The following is a 22893-nucleotide window of genomic DNA, read 5'->3' as shown; positions in this document are numbered from 1 at the left end:
AGAAATGGTACCACTTTATACCAAGGTTTGAGATAAGACAAGATCAACTCTTTTATCTCTTGGCAAATATGTGTAAACAGTCAAGCTCTTTAAAGGAGAGGCCTGGGAAAACTAGGCCCTTGACCCCTTCCTCCCTGTTGCTTTGGACTTTCCTTGCCCTCCTGCCAGCCTGGTTGTCAGGGTCAGACCTTTCCACAATCCTCTCCTCCAGTACCTGGCACTCAGAGCTAGTGAAGAGGGTCTAGAAGCTGGGTTCTACTCCACATTCACTGCAACATCTGTAGGGCCATTGCTGTTCTCTGAAAACCCTTTTCTTCTTTTTTTTTTTTTAATTTCCTCTTTTACTATTCCCTGTGCATTTTCAGTAAAACCCTTAAACCTAAGTCCCACTACTTTTATTTATTTCAGGTGACCTCACCTTCTGTTTATCTGAAAAGGTATATATTACAGGCTTCCTCAACCTCATTACTTACCATCTCAAAATACCTCTGTGTCTCCACTCATTCTCTTCCCCTGTCTTCTTAGGTCAAATTAACACAGCCTTTCATTCAAGCTGAGAGTAAACTCTTTACTTGGACTCTCCATTCCATTTCTTTTTACTTTGTAGGGGACTATGTTCTGACAATAAGTCTATCTCTTTCACACGTATTTGGTTTCTTATCTTTATTGGCCCTCTTCTCTTTGCCTGCAAATGTGATTAGTTCATGCACATAAATTAATTTAAAATTAGATCTGCTGCCAACAGAGCTTCCCCTTGACTTTTATAACCTCAACGAACCTGTTCTCTTCTACCTGTTGGGGAAGAAAAATAGTTTTCCCACTATCCTTCTAAGTTCTCATCTGGGAACCCTGGAACAAAAGGCCGATTAATTAGTGAGAGAAAAGCAAACATACTTATTAACATGTATACCTCATGTATACATGCAGGATACCCAGGAAAAATGAGTAACTCTCAGAGGTGGCTTAGAATTCCAGCTGAAATACCATCTTCAGCTAAAGGCAGAGAAGAAGGGTTGGAGGAAGCCAGTTATGGGGGAGGTGACCAGGAAAAGTGTGGTAAATAAGAGTAAGATTAAGATAAAGCAGATTTAAGTGGATACCTGTCCACTGACTGGAGTCTCTAGGGATTTAGTCATCCTTCCCTCTCAGGTAGGAGAGGGAGGAGGCACCCTTATAAATGGAGATTTCCTTTATAAATGTAAATTTCCCTTACATAAGCGGTAATGTCTAGTCTGTTTTCAGAATTTCTCCTGTGTCTGCTGTTTCCCAAAGTATCCTGTTCAAAATAATCTGTATATCAAAGAGGTATATTTTGGGGTGGCACATTCTTCCACCCTTCATAGCTCTCTCAAGGCTCCCAACTTCCCCACTAACCCCCAAGTTATGATCCCTAAATATGTTTGTTCTCAAGATTTGGTTTTTCTGCCTCTTAATTTCTCCCTCTCCCTTTATCAAATCCTTTTCTATGACTTTAGTCATTGTCACCGTGCAGGTAAGTTCAAATGTGATCCTTCGTCCTCATCACTCATCCGCTGCCAAACTTGTACATCAAGCACCCTGCAAACATTCGACCCACTGAAAATGAAACTCACATGTCCAAATCAGTGCTACTATTGCCTTTCCCCACCCAAAACTAGCTCCTACCGGATCCCTGACTATTAATGACACCCCATTCTCTCAGTCCCTCAGTTATAAAAACTCAATTTCAGTTTTCCTCAACAAACAGCCCAAGTTGTAGCTGGTCCCATAGCTTTTTGCACTGTGATTGGGAACATATCTTGACACTATCTACTCTTTTCCACATTGATAGCTGGTGTCTTAGTCTAGGCCCTCCTAACTTCCAGCTGGACTGGTTTGTGTGTGTTCTTTCCTCTCCCTAGAATAACCTTCCTACTTCCCCTTCCACACTTCACCCCAGTGTTACTTCTCTGAATAGCCAAATTCCGTCTGTTCTGTAAGACTCAGTTCCAATGCTCCCTCTTCCATGAAGCTTTCCTTGGTTTCTTTCCCCCCCTCCCCAGTAAGAAACAATTTTTTACCTCCCCTGAAATCTTTTGTTCTTTCATCATAGCAGTTAGCACATTCTAGTGTGTATAATGGCAATCTGCCTTTCTTCCCCTCAGCCAGCTCTTTGAGGACAGTGGCCACGCCCAGTTTCATCTTTGTCTTCCTTATATATAGCACACAAATACAGTTATGTGGGGTTTTTTGTTTATTTGCTTTTAATTTCAGCTTTACTGAAGTATAATTAACAAATAAAATAAGCCATTTAAAGTGTACAGTGGGCTCATTTGATACATGTATACATTGTGAAAGGATCCCCTCCATCGAGATAATTAACACATCCTTTACTTCACATATTATTGTGTGTGTATGTGTGTGCATGTGAGAGAATATTTAAGCTCACAAATGCAGTTTGTTTATAATTCACTTATTTACTGAACTCTCCTTCATCACTTATTTTTTGATGCAGACTGGGCTAGATACTTTAGGAGCTCTCTAGGAGCTCATAAACTACAGGGGAAACAGACAAATGCTGATGTAATTATAACCCAGTTGGTCATTCGGTCCACAAGCCTTAACTGAATGTCTGCAATGTGCCACGTGTTCTTGGAGGGGCCAGGGAGACTTGGATGAACGAAACAGGCCAGTTCTTTGTTTTCTTGGAACTCACAGTCTAGTGTTGGGAGAGATCCAGTAAACACATAAACAAGTGGCTTTTAGATCTGGCTGCATGTTCAATATCACTGAGTGGTACTTTGAAAAAAATACCCAGGTCCTGGCCTCAGCCCAGGCTAATTAGATCACAGCCAGCCAAGTTTGGACCCCATTGACAAGAAATAAATTATAATACTAGAAAATATCAGGTAGTGAGAAGTGCTGAGATGGATGAAAATAGAAACAAGTTGAATGATGGAGATTATACATACGATGGTGGTGGTAATGGAAATGTACTTTTGTTGGGTAGTCCCTGAAGACCTCTCTGAGGAGGTGACATTTAAATTGAGCCTTTGGTGAGGAGAACACCATGTGAGGATGTGGGGGATGGGGGCGGGTGAGAGTTCCCAGTCAGGTCCTAAGGATGAGATGAAATTCAGAGCCAGTATGTCCTTTTCACATACATGTATAATAATCTCGGGGTGCCTAGGTGGCTCAGTTGGTCAACCATCTGACTGTTGATGTCAGCTCAGGTCATGATCTCATGTTCTGTGAGACTGAACCCTGTGTCAGACTCTGTGCTGACACTGTGGAGCCTGCTTGGGATTTTCTCTCTCCCTCTCTCTGTCCCTTCCCCACTCACGTGCATGCACTCTCTCTCAAAATAAATAAATAAACTTAAAAAAATAATCTATGAAATATGTCTTTCCTCTACAGAAAGCCACTTTTCCATTAAACTAGGCAGTCTCCAAATGTAGCACACTTGGCTGCTCCATTGAGTACCTGGTCTGGGTTAAATTTTATTCGGATCAAATTGATTTACACAGTCAGCAAGACTACTTTGTTTCGTTATATTTTTCTACACTGCAATCAGCACTACAGGGCTTGTTGTCTGGACTAAATGCCAATGTTATTGTTTAAAATAAACCTTAGGTACTTGGTATTATCTTTTAGATGAACAAAGTAGAGAAAGCAGTGATTTTTGCCCTTAATTCTATTGGGAGGAACCAAGGAAAACTCACAGAGGAGCCATTCGGACCACGTAGAGTCAAGCGCTCACTCGTGGTTGAATGAGTGAAAATCAACACATTTCAGCAATCAAGTTGAAAACTAGCATTTGCTGGGCATGCTGTTTGTGCCCCGTACTTTGCATACATTACTGTTTGCCATTAGTTTTAAAAAATAACCCTATGAGAAGTGAACAGAATTTTTCTATCAGGGTACTTTTGGTTGCTGGTAAAGGAACACCCTACCAAAATGGCTTAACCAACAGGAAATTTGCCTCAAGACCTCCTAAAAGAAGGGTAACTCCAGAACACTGTTCTTAGCAACCTGCATTCTTTCCTTCCTCCTGTTCTGACATCCTCCACAGTTGGTTTCTCTCTTAGACTGCTCCCCTGCCGGTGCTGACATGGCTACTACAATTTCAGAATAACAGGCAGATTTCAATATCTAGAGGCACAGTGAGGTGACCGATTCCTTTTCATGTACCTCTTATTAGTGTTACAGAACAGCTGTCTCCAGCTGAATCCCCCTCAGAGCTCACATGCTTTATCTACGGAGGTGAGGCAGACGGAACCCCTGTGATTGGCTGATATGAGAGTTTCCTCCTGGGGCCATGGAACAGCGTCTCTGAAGCACGTGGTCACCAGACCCCGGAGAAAAGGTCTGGTTGTGTTAGCAAAGAACAAGGAGTTGATGATTAACAAGTAGGCAGTCAATGGAGTCTAACACTATTATTATTCCCATTTTATAAGTGAAGCTATCAAGCCTCAAAAAAGGTAATTGGTATTTCAAGAGCCCACAACTTGGAGTTGACCAGTGTTTCCATGCATTTCCTTTTGAAAAACACACATACACACATAGACAAAAAGCCTGTTTTTGTTAAATGGTGGTGATATAGGTAGATGGGAGAAAGAATCCTGAAAGAAAATACCAAATGGCTAATACAAGACTTAGTAAATAACCTTCTAACCAAATTATTCCAGAGGAAAATACATCAGGTCCTATAAAGCCATAAGAATGTCATTTAACTTATAAAAACAGGGAGGGGGACAAAACATAAGAGTCTCCTAAATGTGGAGAACAAACAGAGGGTTCCTGGAGGGGTTGTGGGAGGGGAGATGGGCTAAATGGGTCAGGGGCATTCAGGAATCTACCCCTGAAATCATTGTTGCACTATATGCTAATTAACTTGGATGTAAATTAAAAAAAATAAATTAAATGAAAACTTCAAAAAAAAATGTCGTTTAATTTAGACAACCACTCTTGCATTATCTGCATTGTAAAAAATTGTGTAAATATATATATATGTAACATATATATAAATTATATGTTATATATATGTTACACACATATAAATATATGTTACACACACACATATATATACACACACATATATATAAAATGAGATTTCCTGCCTGGTCAGTTAAGTCAATTTGATGTAAATAAAATCCACCCTGGGCCAAGACAGGCCCCAGAGAGGCCAAGGGTTCTCTATGTGTGGCACCTGTCGGACTTCAATGAAAACCTTGTTTTCTCTAGAGAGGTGTGTATTTTGTTGATTACAGCACCTGTAAGAGAAGAATGACTAATCTCTGGAATTTCAGATTATGAGTTGTTTCGCAAATTGGTTTTCACTTTCCAACTCTGGAGGCAACATGCAGTTCTATTATCGTTGCCTTTTCTTCGTGGTTCCTACTTTCCACTTTGGCATTGTATTTCAGAGGCCACGTGTGTGAGGCAGCCATAGTGAAAAAAGGGAGATTTCAGCAGAATTGCTGTCATTACAGTGTTTTGACTGCTTGCCTTGAGGTGTGGTTTCTTTGCGTTCTCATCATAGCAGACTAAGTATTAATAGTAGGAGTACCTTTTCTATAATAAATGATTGAATGCTTCCTACTCATAGTTGCATTTTTAAACAGGAAAGTAAAGTTAATTTCTAGGCTTTGCCAACAGAGCTCTATTTAAGAAGGGTATTTATCTGATCTGTACAGAACCATATTAGAAAAATTGTGAAAAAACTTAAACAGGAAAAAAAACCCATCCTTTTTGAGTCTTTTTAGAGAACTGAGCTGATCCTTTGCTATTAAAAAAAAAATCTCATAAATGATGACTGTGTTTAGGGAACATCATGGTGTATAGGCATTCAAATAATTTCACTAAGAAAAAAAAAAACAACCCTTGATATTGAACAGCCCCTAGATTTTCTTTTAATGAAAATAACACAAAAGTTAAGTAAGAAAAGGTGAAAGCTTCTAGGTAAAAGACAAATGATGTGTTTTTTATTATAAGTCTTAAAATAATCCTAAAATACTGTAGTGTAAAAAATAATTTTCTGTGGTGTCTGGGTGGCTCAGACAGTTGAGTGTCTGACTTCATCTTAGGTCATGATCTCGTGGTTTGTGAGTTCAAGCCCTGCGTCGGGCTTGCTGCTCTCAGCACGCAGAGCCTGCTTTGAATCCTCAAGTCTCCCTCTCTCTCTGCTCTTCCCCCACTCACGCTCCCTCTAAAGAAAATAATAAATAAATGTTAAAAAAATAATTTTCTAAAGCTTAATACACAGGTGAGCATAGTTAATTAAAGGACACCAGTTTGGAATCGGAATCTCTAGAGCAAGTTACTTTCTATGCCCCAGTTTCCTCATCTACAAAATGGGAAATAATAATGACAATACCTACTTCACAAAATTGTCAGGAGAAAATTATATAATGTATTAAAATGTTCATTTAGCAGAATGCATGACATAGTAACTATTTAGAAGTATAACTATTAATTACTGTAATTGCTACTGTTACTACAAAGCTGGAATTAAAGTATCTTTTATTCTGTCCGTGGGATTCTTACCAAATTCTAGCAGAAATCACTGTTATGGACCAACAGCAGTCACAGACACAAAGAACTTGGAGTAAGGAATCACTTGAGGAAGCCTGTTTCCCTGGGATAGCCAGATGTCGATGTTGTGACTTAAGCGCCAATCTCAGGCTTGCACTATTTGTCCAGTAATCCATGCACTTAGTCATACATATTTCCAGTTTTCCTTCCCAGCTCACGAAAGGCTTACACTTCTCTGTCCATTTAGTTAGATGTAGCCACATATCTTGTATTAGCCAGTGAAATGTGAGCGTAAGTGCTATTTATCACTTCCAGGAAGAAGCTTCTAAGAATCAGGGTGTGAGTGCATTCCTTGGCAATTGGCGGTGGTAGGAACACAGAAATGGGGGCTGCATTCTTAAGCCTGGGTCTTAGAGTAAAGACAACCCGGGAATGGTCTCTCCACTGACCCGCAATGGACATGTAGTGGGAGTGGGAAATAAGCTTTGCTGTCTTACACCACTAAGATTTGGGAAATGTTCATCACCACAGTATAACCTAGCCTATTTATCCCTTCAAACTCTAGAGGAAGAGTATATTATTGGTAACAGTGCATAAAATGTGTAGCTATTTGGAGACGGTGATTTTTAGTGACTATTTTGTGTGTGTGTGCGCGCGTGTGTGTGTTTTATATGTTGTATTATATGAAAGCATCAGGAGATAGAGTTTTAGGTTAGATTTATAAGTTTCCATTTAAATTTTCTTTTAAAATAAGGTTTGTTTCCAATTCATACTGAGGAAAGCCAACATACCAAAATTACCAACTGTGCTTTTTTTTTTTGGAGAGAGTCAACCATGATGCCAAAGTCAGGACTCTGAATTCTAAGCCCAATACTATCATTGGAAAATTGTCCTTCTCACTGAGAGCTTACCCCGAATGGTGCCTTGTGAGGCAAAGAATCTTTCTCATAGACTAAGCCACACCCATGGTCTTTGTCTCCAATAAAAAAAATGGTCTTCCCTAAGCCCTATTGCGATGTTCTGGTTATAAACAATGATACTTATTACATAGCATGTCTTAAATAATACGATTGAATAAATGAACAGAACAGTCCAGTTTTTCCAAATGTCTGGATGCTTTCATGTTTGCATTTAAAAAGTCAATGTCTTTATTTTGGACATCGGTTTAAAAACATCTTGGTATTAAGACTTAACATTTATTCTTTTGTAACACTTTACATGGGACCGATCATGTACCCACAGATTTAGGCTATTTTATTTGCTGTTTTTTTAGTGCTGATTTTATTTCACTTGATTATTTCATTTGGGTCTCTAAAACTACATTATGAAATACCTTAATTATTTAAATTAGGAACAGATTAATTATCTCCAGTGTACAAACTCAAATTAATTTCATTATTAACCCAAGTTTTAAATTGATTAATGTTGGAGCGTTTAAGGAACCAAGCGGCGTTTTTTTTTTTGTTTTTTTTTTTTTTCCCTTAAGGAGAAGGGCATATTTGATTTGATGAATCTCTCTCCATCACACCAGTTATGCTAATAGGAGCAAGAAATTTGCAAGAAAACTTTGAATAGCTTTTGTAAACCACCCAGAAACCTGTGTGTCTGGGGCTTCTGGGAGAACAATCTGTGAGTCATTTTAAAAAACAAACACATCTATAATCACAGTGCATGTTGTTACCATGGTAATTAGGCCTGTCGAGTTGGCTTGCTTATGTTCCTGTCAAGGGAAGAGGGGGAGAGAAACTGAGAATTCAGAGCTTGGACTATCAGCTTCTATTTGCCTATTGCAAGAGAGAGTTTAGGGGGATCTTGAAAACATGCTGGCGTAGTTATCCTTAGAGGGGAGTGAAGAAACTCTGGCATACCTCCTTTGTTATTGAATATAAGTTAGCCATATTAGTGTCGGGGGGGTTGTGATTCACAGGGGAGAAAAGGACCATTTGACATTCTCTTGGGGGTAGAAGGGGGGAAAAATAGATCCTTTATCTGATACGTAATTACATATAAGTCTTTGAGGTCTGCCTGGGGAAATGTCTTGCACGCCAGTGCACAAGGCTTTAATGATCTTCCAAAAGACATCACATACCATGGGCATAATGTTATTGCAGATTTAAAGGATCCTTAATGCATTATTGTAATATGGGTAGAGACTGGTTTTAGTGAGGCCATTGTTTCAGAGCTGATCCCCAAGTGGATGAGGTATCTTTTCTCTATTATATGGAGTAGATTTGACTCCTTTATCTTGGTCAGTCATCTTATAATACGGGCCCATGGGTCACAGAGATCAGAGAGGTTATGTGAGCTCCACTCCAGAGGAAAGTAAAATCAAAACATAACACTTGTTTGATGGACAGTCAACACAGTTATTGGGCCAGTGGAATTACGTACGGTAAGGGTGAGTCATTATGATTCTATATGGGGAGAAAACAACACCCTTATTAAATTAAAGGTATGAGTGAGTGCATATAAAGCTGTTTTTAAGAATGTTTCTAAGTTTACTTTAAGAAGTCTAGATATCTTCTCAAGTGGATAATTATAATATGTTGACTAGAGTTTTATTTTTTTAGAGTATTCCTCAAGCAGATTTTAAAGCAGATTTTATTTAGAGCTAAACAACTTTTCCTTGTTAAAACTGTTTTTCAAAAGGCTTGAAATAAAGTGTCCTGGTGCATGATGAAAGGGTCATGGCAACTCAGGGAGTTTGTGTGTAGTTTATGCCCTTGAAAGGATATATTAACTACTTCTTGAAACTGTGGATTTCATTTTTTCCTCTCCTATATGGAGAGAAGTCACACATTGCTTGAACTCCATTCGGTGCTATCTTAATTTTCTTAACATTATGAAACGATGCTTAAACTTTTTTTTCGGATAATCAAAGTAATTCACGGTGATTATTGAAAATTTGGAAAATACTTAAATTGCCAAAATACTTGAATTGTTAGTTGAACTGCACATAACAGAGACTTGACTTCACCGTGGGTGACAGAAGTTATTTCTCTTTCACATAATAATTCAGAGGTATGGGTAGTCCAGGGCTGGAAAGGTAGCTCTGCCCCCCAAGAACATCCAGGGACCCATGCTTTTTCTATCATGTTAGTCCATCACTCAAGCATGTTTTTCTTGGTTTATGATCTAAAGTAGTAGCTTGCCCTAAGGATCTCACTTATCACCAGCAGGAAGGGACGTAGTTGGAAAGGGGAGGGCATGGCCCACAAGTTGACATTTATCACTGTTGCAGTCTTCGCATTGAACTTTGTCTCATAGCCACACACCTCGCAGCAATGGAGGCTGGGAAAAGTAGTTATCCTTGACATCTATGTTCCTAGCTGAAAATTCTATTATAAGCATAAAAGAGAAGAGCAGATACTGGACATATCTAGCAATTTCTGCTACTTTCATTATCCTATAGATGATAGGATAGAAGAGGTAATATGCTGTTTACATTTTGATGTATCTTCTTCCAGTCATTTTCTAGAATAACCTATATCAGAGAGATTATAATATTTATCAGAAAATAATATTTGTGAAATAATATACTAGAAGAATATACATGTGAAAATATAAAAAAGGATTAGAAAAAATGTATTTGAAACATATGTTACAAAATTAACTGAGGTCATACTATATGTAGTTTTGTATTTTTTCACATTACTTTATATCATGTATATTTTTCCTTATTTAAAATTTTTGTATCTGTTTTTTAAAAAGTTTTATTTACTTACTTTGAGAGAGCATGAGCATAGAAAGGGCAGAGAGAGATAGAGAGAATCCCAAGTAGGCTCTGTACTGTGGGGCTTGAACTCCCAAACCATGAGATTATGACCTGAACTGAAATCAAGAGGTGGATCCTTAATGGACTGAGCCACCCAAGGCTCCCCAATTTTTTGTATGTATTGTTTCAAAGTTCCATCATGCAGAGTTTTTATTTTACTCAGTAGGCTGAATTACTGGTATTTCGTTTGTTTCTAACACCTTGGTAAAAATTGTCTGCATTTTGTATTTTTTTTAATAAAGTCAAGGAGTGATATCACTAAGACAATGATTGAGAACATATTTGAGGGCCTTGATAAATAGTGCCAAACTGTTTTCCCAAGAGGCTGCTAGCACCAGTAATGCATGAGAGTGCCAGCTCCGAGCATCCTTGGATAGGCTTATTTTACAAGCCCCACTAATCATCGTTATCCATAGGTTTCATTCTCTGAAAATAGGTTGTTTTTGGCCCTTGGCTTTTTTTATTTCTTTGCTGTCGTTAATCATGAGATAATGCTTTCCTAACAACTTTGGCTCATTTTAAAATGTATGATCCACTTGAGAAACTTAACAGAAACCCATGGGGGAGGGGAAGGAAAAAAAAAAAAAACAGAGGTTAGAGTGGGAGAGAGCCAAAGCGTAAGAGGCTCTTAAAAATTGAGAACAAACTGAGGGTTGATGGGGGATGGGAGGGAGGGGAGGGTAGGTGATGGGCATTGAGGAGGGCATCTTTTGGGATGAGCACTGGGTGTTGTATGGAAACCAATTTGACAATAAATTTCATATGTTAATATAAATAAATAAGTAAATAAGTAAATAAATAAAATAAAATAAAATAAAATAAAATAAAATAAAATAAAATGTATGATCCCTTCTAACCATCTGGGAGCTGGTTGGGTTGTGACTGTAGCACACGTGCCAATCTTAAGCACTGTGAGATCTTTACAGACACTGATGTTCATGGGTCCTAGGACCCAATGTGATTTTCGTTCAACATCCTCAGAAGCCACGGTGGCCAGGGATATGCGTGTCTCTACTTCTAAACAGCCCACAGAAACTGTAGATACTAAAGATGCTTTTATAATTGCTAAATTGTCGAAATCTACCCTCTTAAAGGGCTAGATACACACAAATGGAACTTCAGCTCTGTCCAGGACACCTAAAGCAAGAACCTTTCCTGCCTCTGCCGCTTTGGTCCGTTGGGAGCAGATTGGGTGAGGTCAAGAGAAAGACTTGTTCTTAGTCATCTCTGTCACCACGAACTCTGCTTTCCTCAAGTTCCCAAGCTGACTTTGTATTTTCATGTTTTCTTGCAGGCCAGGGAAGTTCACAAAGAAAGAGACTCTTATTTCACATCTGCTTCTTAAAAGAAAAAGAGTTAACAAAATATTTGTTTCTTGGTTCAGAAATGTAAACCTGTGAGACCCTCTGCCCTTAGAGCTATCCAGCCATTACCACCAAACCCTAGTTACAGAAACACCCATTCGCCTGTTCAGCTCTTACGTATCATGTTATTTTTCCATTTTATACAAAAAAAAAAATACATTTTCCTCTCTGCTTTCTCAACAGCCCAGATCTGCCAGTGAGCCTCAGGCTTTGGGAACTCAAGAGGTAAGAATTATAAAATACTTTCTCCTAGGATTTTCTTGAATCTAACCAGAACTTTAAGCCGAAAAGAGTATCTTAACTGATCCTGTAGATGATTGCATTTGACGGGTGATGTTTATCAAAAAGAAATATCCATAGAGGCTTTAGTAAAATTAACATGATTTCAGGATTTAAGGCAAGCCTGGTTATCCTTGATGATAGTTAAAATCAGATTTCTCACCCAGATTTTCTTATTCTCTTCTAAAAACCTGAGTTGGAGAGCCTTGAGGTCATAGCCTTAAAATGTATTCCTATGGCACTATACATGATTAATCGGTTGCAGCTATTGAAGACATACCCTGTGCAAGACAGACGTCACAGTAGATTAGATCAGAGAAGGGTAAGCCCTGTTCTTAACAGATTGGTTGTAGACATTGTAAGGGCTTTTTTCCAGCAGCAACAAACAATAATAACGAAAGGTCAATCTAATGCTGTAGGGGTTTCTTCTTAAAGAAGCTAACTTGGCTTTTGAAAGTAGCTAAAGCCATTTGATTCTGGTTGTAGACTTGAAAGGTCACCATACTGCTGAGACAGGTGATAATGTGTTTGTCGGCCCCAACCAACAGTCAGCAACTTGGATTTTTCCCCCTATTTTAAGTTTATTTATTTATTTTGAGAGAGAGAGAGAGAAAGAGAGAGAGCAGAGTAGTGACAGAGAGAGGGTGAGAGAATCCCAAGCAGGCTTTGCACTGTCAGCACAGAGCCTGATGCAGGGCTCAAACCCACAAACCGAGAGATGATGACCTTAGCTGAAACCAAGAGTCTGACACTTAACCAACTGAGCCAACCAAGTGCCCCTTTCCCCTATTTTAAAATTTAACCTCATTAGGAAAAATTTCAGGCGTATTCCAGTATAGAATAATATAATGAACTTCCATATCCCCACCACTCAGTTTCCATAACTCTCAATTCATGGCCGATATTGTTTCCTTTATCCTACCTCCTATTCTCTTCGTTGCCCTTTGGATTTTATGTCAGTGGTTTGAATTCGGTTGTTGGATTTTTAATTATTTATTTACATAACTATTTAGTGGTTACAGAAAAGTGCTAATAAAAAATACTGACAGTTTCCTGGAGCTGGTTTTTCATCCATTTATTTATTCAGCAAATATTTAGTATTTTCTAGTATTAGAAACTTAGGATAAGAATCTCTAACCAAGAGCTTATTAGAAGAAAGGCCTGTGTAGGTATGCTTTTAAGACCATATATAGCTTTTGCTACCTCATAGTGAGGTTCTTTTGGATTTAAGTACTTAATATCTTGCAAGAGTACTGAGCCATCCCTACATTGTACCAAATACAGTAGCCCCCCCCTTATTTGTGGGGGATATTTGTGGTTGACCAAGTACCACTGGGACTGTGGAAAGCAAAATCATGGATAAGGCAGGGACTACTGTATTGTTGATAATGAAGACTCTCTTATAAGTATTTGATGTTCTCTATCTGATGTTTGTGTTGATTTCTTTCGTGTTAATGCATGTACTTAAATGCTTCAAGTCAATCCAGGCAGAGTTTCTCAATGGGAGTTGCTGGCATGTTGAATGGGACAATTCTTCATTGTCCTTTTTGGTGTTCCTGTCCTTGGCTCACAAAAGGCCGGTGGCATCTTCCAGTCACTGTGATATCCAGAGCACCCTAGGAAGACACTGGGAACTACTGTGTCTTTGCACACAATGGTAGAGCGATTATTTGTCACTTATCATTCTCGCAAGCATTTTTGCCTCATGCAAAATGATTGATTTCACGTATGCTCAGTGGTTCCTTATGTAAGTGGTCCCTGTGCTAACAAACTAAAGAAAGAAACTAAACCAAGTAGATATGTAAAGCAAAATAGTGTTTTGCACTGTTGGAGGGATTTTGAGCATATGTGCTCTAGGACCAAATCTGGTTTTTTTTTTTAGTCTATACAGAGAAGCAAATTAAACATTGGGTAAGAAATGGTCAAATATTGGGGTTTAAAGCAAAATACTACCAAGGCAGCATGCAAATTGAAAGCGCAGCAATGATGAAGGATATATTTCGTTTCCTGTTTGCTATTGTAACAAATTATCACAAACTCAGTGGCTTAAAACAATACAAATTTATTACAGTTTTGCAGGTTAAGTTCTGTAGGGATCTCACTGGGCCAAAAGCAAAGTACTGACAGAGGCACCTTCCTTTCTGGAGGCTCTAGGAGAGAATTCTAGAGAATTCTCTATCTTCAAAGCCTGTAACATTGCATCTCTGTATGCCTTCTGTATCTCTTAACTCTGAACTCAGATAGAAAAGCTTCTTTGATTTAAGGACCCCTGTGATAAGATTTGGCCCACTGGCTAACCCAGGATACTCTCTCCCTCTGAAAGTCCTTAATTTAAAGTCCCTTTTTCCCTTGTAAGGTTACATGTTCACAGGTTCCAGAGGTTAGGACGTGGACCTCTTTGGAGGCTATTATTCTGCCTACTGCAAAGTAAAAGAGATTAGTTGTTCAGAAAAGTGGAAAGGCGTCAGGTAGCAGAGGTAGGATTATCTAACATTCCACTGTGTAGGGTTGAGCAGGAGTTAGGGTTCCTGAATTGCTGAAGCAAGTTCTTGTCTTGATTCTGGAAATCCTGTGTTATAGATACAAGCCCTAAAGGCTTTGGGTTTTCTTGGAGTATTTGTCATTGGCTCCAGTAGACAGGTTGACGTCCCACAGCTCCTTTCTTGGCCAGACCTTTTGGTACTATGGGTGTGGCCCCTGGAGGGTGTGTTATTTTTGGAGTTCCTCCAGCTTTGGGGAGTTTGCCCACAGTGTGTAAGTTCCAAGGTCTTTGAATAGTACCAAAAACATGTGAGATTTTTATTTTATGCTGTTATGTCTGTGTGTCATATTATGCTATATTTATTAGGCTCTAAAATGTGGAAATTGGAGGAAAAATAACAATATTTTAAAACCTCACTGTAGAGGTATTTCTTATAGCTAATTTCTAAGTATGGTTTAATTTCCATCATCCATCAGGTAGGTCATCCCCACACAGTAAGAAACCATTTTTTGCCTACTGAGTAAATGAACCACTGGCTTATTTTTTGAAAATTCTCTCTGGAGAACAATGTAGCTGGAAATTTTTGTTGGAGATTTTAAATTTTTTCAGCTACTTTTTGTAGCAGGCCCCCTCTCTATTTACTTCTAGACGCTTCAGCAATGCAGATCTGAAGACCAAACCTAGGGCTAGCAATCGGGTAACAAACCACCCTGATTTGTCTAAGACTGGGGGTTTCCTGGGACATAGAACTTTTGATGCTAAAACTGGACCAGTCTTGGGAAAATCGGGACAGTTGGTCCCCCCACCATCTGTCTAACAAATGGCTCTAGTGGAAAGTAGCTGTCATGTCAATGAATTACTAAAATAGAAAAATTTTTTAAAGATTTTATTTTTAAGTAATTTCTCTACCCAACGTGGGGCTCAGACTCATAACCCTGAGATCAAGAGTTGCACGCTCCACTGACTGATGCCCCCAAATAAAGGTGCCCCCGAATAGAAATTTTGATTACCTTAAATAATGACAACAACCCCCAGCGTTTGGGGTGAAGAGAGGAGCAAGTCTAACTCTTGGAAAATCTGTATCCACATTAGCATGTTTGCTCAAACCAACTTAAAAACAGCAACAACAACAACTCTCAGATTCAGAACTAAGAAGAACCTGTGACATTTAAGAGGTGTTACATTTCATGGCATTCCCTTTCAGTTCCCTAGTGTTACCAGCACCCTCTTACAAGATGCCTCTGATGAGCCCATCTTTAAAAACTTTGTTACTGAAGTGACCACAGTGCCTCACTGCTTCTTTTTCAGCACGTCAGCATGTATGGAAATGATAAAACCCAAGTTTCCCTAAACAACCCAGTGCTCTCTTAGTTTGAATCCTGTCTATTGTATGACAAAGTTGGACTTTCCCACCTGACAGATAGCATAGACTGTTCAGAAATAGAGAAGTATTAGGAAGACTCTCTTGAGTGCCTGAGGGGAAGGGATTGGAGTGGACGATGTGCTGGAGTCTCACCCAGCTCTTGATGTTTCCTGACTTGCCAGCTGTAGAGTGTGAGCTACTTGCCCTGATCCAAGTAGCTGCATCTGGGTAAAGACTCTTGCTCAGTCCTTGCTCCCTGCTTCCATAAGACACTGCACTGTGTTAACCATAACAAGACAGAGTGAGAAAACGGGAATACTGAAGGTCCTGGGGTCTCTTATTTTATGTTTCTCTAAACCACTGGGACAAAGAAGGCTATAAGTGTTCTTGAAAGAATAATAACTTAGCTTCCCCAGAACAGGTACTTGACTTTCAGGAGCTGGCACTTTCCCCCCTCCCCTTTTTATTAAATGTGCTTAATTGTTCCCTATCTTCTGAACTTTCCTTGTTGATAGTATAAGGAATTCTCTTTCAATATCTTTTTTTTTAATCCCAATAGATTGAGCACTATCAGTCATGGAGATACAATCTGGGTTTCTGACAAGGATTTGTCTTGGATAGAACTGTAAATTATTTTGAGATCTACCTCAGCCCCCTTTTTGGGGTTCCTTCTAGGACAACCAATCCCGGTTTCATTTTGTTAAGACTAGCATCATTTCAGCTTCAGACCTGTGCATGCTGGGTTTTTTGTGAATCAAAAAAGTTACAGAAGAAATGAAAGCATATCAAATCATTATGCTGTCATTTAAACCCAGATTTCTTTTATCCTTTGCCAGAGAGAAATTAGAGAGTAAATGTAAATAAGAGGTCCAAATGACTACTCTGGGTGCAGGGTTCCTTTGGGGGTAATAGTAATGTCTTAGAACTAGAGGGAGGTGATGGCCGCACAACACTGTGGATGTACTAAATGCTGTGGGATTGTACACTTTAAAATGGTTAGTGGCTAACTTTGTGTTATGTGAATTTTACCTAAAAAATACTTTTTTCAAGTGAAAAAAGATGGTTTCTCCCTCTCTGTAGATTCTGGAAGCCATCTTAGCCATTTTAATACACTCATGTTAAATTTCTAGACCCAAAATTGGTCTAGACATAAGTTGTTTATTAAGATGTATAGTATTTGTTACTAGATTATAGACTGGCCTAGACTTTGCAAAGTTGACCACAATAACAATTTGGTTTTTTAGTGGAACAGTTTAAAACACTGGACTTTCTTCTATCTTTCACGGGATAGAACTTGTGTTAAGTAGGTTGGACAGTTTTTTAATATCCTGTGGTCGCAGACTGCAGGTGGATATGATAAAATGGAAAGAGTCCAGATGTGATAACTTTAATGAAATGTGAGCAGGTAACAAATTTCAGATACAGAAATGTCTTTCATTAAAACATCTCCTTAGACATTCCCAAGGGCTGTCATGTGATCAAAGTCTGATGGGGACTTGTTTTAAGGGATGCTTACATAAGGGTTCACACAATCCTTGGTTTAATTATAAAGCTTTAAGGTTTTTTAATTCCTTCTAGATTTAGAGGCAACCATTTTGACCTTTCCTCAGAGATGTAACTAGGCAACAAGTAACAGCACGTAGCCAGTGCACAGCACCCAAACTTCATAACCGTTGCATCATTTTTAAAAAATACCACTTAAATCAGTATTTTAGCTTTGGCATATGCTGCCATGTACCCTTTAATGTCTTAGAAAATATCATGCAAACCCCCAACTGTAAAATAGAGTGGTTCCTAGAAGCCCAGCATCGTCTGCTGTGAATAAGGAAGTGTGCCTACAAGAACAGCGGTAACAGAGTTGAGAGGTAGCTGCATGCACTATGCTTTATGATTGGGAATTAAGAAAGGAGCTTTCAGTTTTTGGTGTGTGAGGTGTAAGAGTTTAAAATCATATGCTCAGCAGGTGGCAATGAACATTCCTCACAATATGATTAATGGAAAACATGCATAGTCACAGAGATGAAAGCTGGCTTTTATTCTAGTGAAGTTGATTTTACTTTGCTGGATAGGCGGTAACTACTTTGATCAATAAATAAGCACTTGCTGGAAGCTTTTTATGTGTCAGACACTATACTAAGTATATACTGTATTCCTTTTCTGTGATGTGATAACCATGCTTTTAATTTAGTTTTCTTTATTATGAAAGGAATACATGTGTTAAGATTTTTAAAATTCAAGCAGTAGAGACAGGCGTTAAATGAAAAAATAGAAGTTTCTTTCCAAATGCTAATTTCTAGCCCCACTCCCTGGAGGTATCCGCTGTTAATAGTTTCTTGTGTGTCTGTCAGAAGTTTTCATCTTTTGGTTAATCTATAGTGAAAAGGTGAGTATGGTAAATGCCATTAAACCATCTGTTAGTCTGCTTCTCTTCTGGACCAAATCTTTTAATCTGGAGACACTACTTGATACTTCTTTTTGAAATGTGCCTTCCAACACCGAAAAAGTAAAAATGTCAGCACCAAAGTGATGCCAATAGGGCATGGTGGTAGGAGGGCCTGCACTGAAGAATCTTACTGTGTCATTTTGGCCTCCCTGAAATTTACATACAGAGCTTTAGTAATAAACCTTAAGGTAGCTCTTTGTAATTTTCAAAGTCATCTGAAGTACATTATCTCCCTTGATCCTTTTGATAACCCCGTGATGTAGGAATTGTTTATGTTACCAAGGAGGAAGCTGTGATTCTCAGAGGTTAAATGCGTTGCCCACAAACATAGCCGATGACTGACAGGATGAGGACTAGAACCTGAGTCTAGTCCAGATTTTACTCTGGAGCCAGACTACACGGGTAACCGTGAGGAACAAAGAGGCACATAATACCTGTGTGACTCCTGCAGTGATGGGCTGTGCGGTCAAGTGGAAGGGTGCTGGGCTTGCACTGGAAGATGGTTATGAAGTCATTCCGATTCTGCCCAGGCCAATTTATTTAATGTAGTACATACAAATTAGGGTGGCTGGCTCTCTGCTCACAATTTCCTCGCTGGCTCTGTCTATTCCTGTTTTGTTTGTTTGTTTGGGTAATACTGGCCTCAAGGGTGGGGACTTGGCCCACGCTGGGGAAGCCACAGTATTTCATCCCCAGACCACAGGAGTCGGTTCAAAGGGTGGACATGTGGCCAAGCAGGGGCCAATAGGTTCTTCCTGTGGGATATTTCAGCCCAAGTTGAGGATGAGGTCCCATCCTTTCTCATCTCAAGGCAGTAAGAGTCATATAAGGCCATGTTTCAGTCAGCTGAGAGAATGAAGTCTGATGCACAGAAGGGAAGCAAAAGAAAGAGGCAGATAGATAAAGGGAAAGGAGAGAGCTCACTAACAATTGGAGTCTATGAATTCAGTTGATGGGAGTCAACACATTCATTTCCATTTTTTACCTAAGCTGATTCCAGTCGCTACAGACAGTTCTGGATGGTATCTCTAGGTGTTTTCGTATCTGTAAAATGGAGGTTACTAATATTTGCCCTGACCATATCTGAACTGCTCTAAAGATTAGTTGAGATAATGAATTGGAAAACACTCTGTAAATTGTAAAATGCTGTACAAATGCAAAGTGGTATTATTCATTGATATGTTGTATTGACTTGGGAAAAATCAAAAGCATGAATTTACCACTCATTTGGAAAATAAGAAGTGAGAACTTTGTAAGAGCCATCTGGTGTGATGCAGAATTCAATGGAGGCTGCCAGAGTCCCCCAGATTTTTTTGATATTTTCTTTCAAATACTCTTAAGTTCTTAGAGACACTCCTAATGAATACTAGGATAGATCTTACCTTGCTGACTCAAGTTAATTCAATGAGTTTCTCTTTTCTGTCTGTGGCTGTAATCTACAGCAAGCATGCAGTCACATGTGCTCACGCACACCCAAACCAAAGTAAACAAAGCACCCTATTGATATTTCAATATTTTAGCTTTTTCACTTAAAAGAAGCTTTACAGATTTGTGCTACATAACATTTTGTCTTCATTAGAGAAAAATCTTCAACCTAAGCCAGCCTTAAAGTAGTTATTCTAGTTATAGAATGCTCTTCATTTGGGAATAATATAGTTGGGTTAATTCTAGTGACAGAAGGTTAGTTGTTTCGGACTTAGATGGGATCAAGATCCATCTTTTTCTTTAATGGTCTTATATCTTTGATATAAGCTCTCAGTAATCAAAATCTGCTTGAGATTATAATTTATGTATGACACAGGAAGCATCACTTCACTTTTATAGCATTTTTTACTATATATGATAATACCTCTCAATGAAGGAAAACAGATGGTACCTCTGAAATCTGCTCTCTTTCTCAGATTTGCCATTTAGGCAGTTTTTATTGTAGCAAACATCTCTTTCTTCATATTGATAGTTAGAATTCCCCAAAAGTGGTTTAAAGCCTCAATCTAAGTAACGTAGCACATGCAGAAATGTTGAAGGCACCACGGGAAAATGATTTATAAGCACGAAGAAGGATATAGCAACCTGAAAATGCTTTACATCTCCCACATTTTAAAATCTGAGAAATGCGTCCACCGCCCTTTACTGTATGCTTGTAAATTTTGTGAATAGGTCTTTGCCTTACAGGCTCGTGGTGCAGTAAGTTTGAATCAGAGCTGTTTGAGCTCTCTGTTATGCACCTCATCTAGCCTTTCTTTATTTTTGCCTGGCCTTGGTATCACCCCATGAATGTCTGTGTTTTCATACAAATCGAGGGCTTGGAATAAAGTTCATTTTCTGAAGAAGGCGTACTCTTAGCCCTCAGGACATTTCGGCCGTACTGGGAAAAGTTGGCATCCTCAAATCGGTTAATTTTAGGAGAGCTTAATAAAGAGAATATTTACAAGGATGTGGGCAGAGTGTAGGGAAAGTGCACTTCTCCAAGGCTCCTTTACTGTCTAGAAGCCTGAAGGGATGAGGGTTGGGAGGAGAGGCCTCCCGAGCGAAACTGTAGCCTCCAGGGAAGAGGTGGAGCCAGATTATAATGACCTGGGAGGCAGAGATCCCAGGAAACTATACACGGAAATGATTCCTTCTCCCTCTGAATCTGCTTGTGCTCCCCGTTGACAAAACCCAGCTGGAAGACAAAGAATAAGAAAGGCTGCTGCTGCTGAGTTTGTATGGTTTAGTTTCCTGGGGGATGGAGCTTAGTGGAATAGGATTGGAGAACGGGTCTGGAGGGGCAAATGGAAGATAGCTAGCCCAGAGAACCTTCATTAGGACATTCGTGCATGAAAGAAATGGCACCCTTTCCTCCCCTCAATTTAGCTATCTTATAAAAACAGTCGTTTTAACCAAGTTGTATTTTTTCATTAATTTTACATAATCGTGGTCATAGCCCATCTTCAAATGGGCCCAGGTACATTGGGGGCATTTGGACGATATCCAGCTGTTTATGCAGTGAAAGATGATCTGGAGGCCGTTCACAGGTGAGAAAGCCTACCCTGTCCATGAGCCATATAGAGAGGGGACAGCAACCTCCACCTAAGTTTTGTGCTAAGGGTGGCCAAAACTGGACAGATGCCTCAGAGCAACTTTGAATAGTCCACATTCTTGGACCCCCATATTCAAAAGAGTGACCTATCATTCCCCATGAAGTACAATGCTCAGCTAGTGGGTTGAATGGCTAGTTTTTTTGTTTTGTCCAGCTTGTTTTTAATCTCAGATGAATTATTTTCACTTCTTTGACCCAGAGACCAGGATTACTTGCCTTGATCTAATCCAGATTAACTACTCTGATCCACTGAAAATGAATAAATCAACTGACTTGGACAAATCCCCATAATTGGAGAGGTATTTGTGGTAGCATACTGTGCTACACAAAAGAAAACACATTTGGAATACTACTGTAAAGCATAAATCTCTTCTGTGGGCCAGAAAACTCCCTGACTTGGGAAATTCTGGGACCCAGAGATTCCAGAAAAAGAGTTGGGTCTGTAGTAGGAACAGTGAGTAGCTTGTGGTATAGAGAAAAGAACATGGATTTGGGGGTTGAGAATAAGAGATCTCAGTTTAATACCGACAGTGGCCCCCTTGGCAAATTATTGAACTCTCTCAATCTCAAGTTTCTTTGTGTATAAAATGAGAATAATTTGACTTATTACAAGATTGATTAGAGCCATATGTGCAAAACAAAGGCAGTGTTTTTCACACATTCAAATACTTCTAGGGGGTATACTCACCTACTAAAAAATAGTTTCTTAACTGCTTTATTGAGGTACAATGGACATATGATATAATTGACATACAGTAAATAATGCATATTTAAAGTTGATGAGTTTTGGGGCACCTGGGTGGCTCACTCAGTCAAGCGTCCAACTTTTGAACTCAGCTCAGGTCATGATCTCACCATCCATGAGTTCAAGCCCCGCATCGGGCTCTGGGCTTACTGCCCGCAGGGCCTGCATGGCTCTCTCCCTCTCTCTCTCTCTCTGCCCCTCCCCTGCTCACAATGTCTCTGTCTCTCTCATAATAAAAAAATAAACTTAAAAAAAATTAAAACAGGGGCGCCTGGGTGGCTCAGTTGGTTGAGCATCCATCTTCGCCTCAGGTCATGATCTCACAGTCCGTGAGTTTGAGCCCCGCCTCAAGCCCTGTGCTGACAGCTCCGAGCCTGGAGCCTGCTAAGGATTCTATGTCTCCCTCTCTCTCTGCCCCTCTCCCGCTCGTGCCCTGTCTCTCTCTCTCTCTCAAAAATAAGTAAATAAACATTAAAATATTAAAAAAATTAAAATAAAGCTGATGTGTTTTGACTGAATACACCTGTGAAGCCATCACCACAATCAAGATCGTGAACATTTCTATCCCAAAGTTTCCTCACACCCAGTAACTGTCTTTCCTTCCCATCCCCGTCTTGAGGCAGTCACTGATCTGCCTTCTGTCATTCTAGAAGAATTTGCGTTTTCTGGAATTTTCCATAAATGCAATCATATTATGTATTTTTTTCCTGGCTTCTTTTGCTCAGCATGATTTTACAAGACACATCCGTGTTGTAAAGATCACTATTTGTTCCTATTATTACAGAGTAGTGCTCTATTGGATTGGTGTGCCACTGTTTGCTCACCCATTGGAGGATACTATTCAGTTTTGTTTCTCTTTCCCTTCTTCTTT

General features: G+C 39.3%; 1 protein-coding gene across 2 annotated transcripts in view; it reads left to right on the top strand.

Annotated features, from left to right (window-relative positions):
- The window catches only part of GNG2 (G protein subunit gamma 2), a 119407-nt gene that overhangs the window by 5771 nt on the left and 90743 nt on the right, over nt 1-22893 (top strand). The window contains exon 2 of one of the 2 annotated variants that reach the window (XM_047079659.1): nt 11815-11856. The exons of the other annotated variant lie outside the window; for it this stretch is intronic. The gene's annotated coding sequence lies outside the window, so the exon portion shown is untranslated. The remainder of the gene's footprint in view (nt 1-11814; nt 11857-22893) is intronic. 2 annotated transcript variants of the gene reach the window in all.

Source organism: Lynx rufus, unplaced genomic scaffold (assembly GCF_022079265.1).
Source record: "Lynx rufus isolate CCGP_SWC_20201006 ecotype Redwood Valley unplaced genomic scaffold, mLynRuf1.p SCAF_17, whole genome shotgun sequence".
Classification (NCBI taxonomy): Eukaryota; Metazoa; Chordata; class Mammalia; order Carnivora; family Felidae; genus Lynx; species Lynx rufus.
The sequence above is the reverse complement of the archived record's forward strand: the minus strand, read 5'-3'. Positions and strand labels throughout refer to the sequence as shown.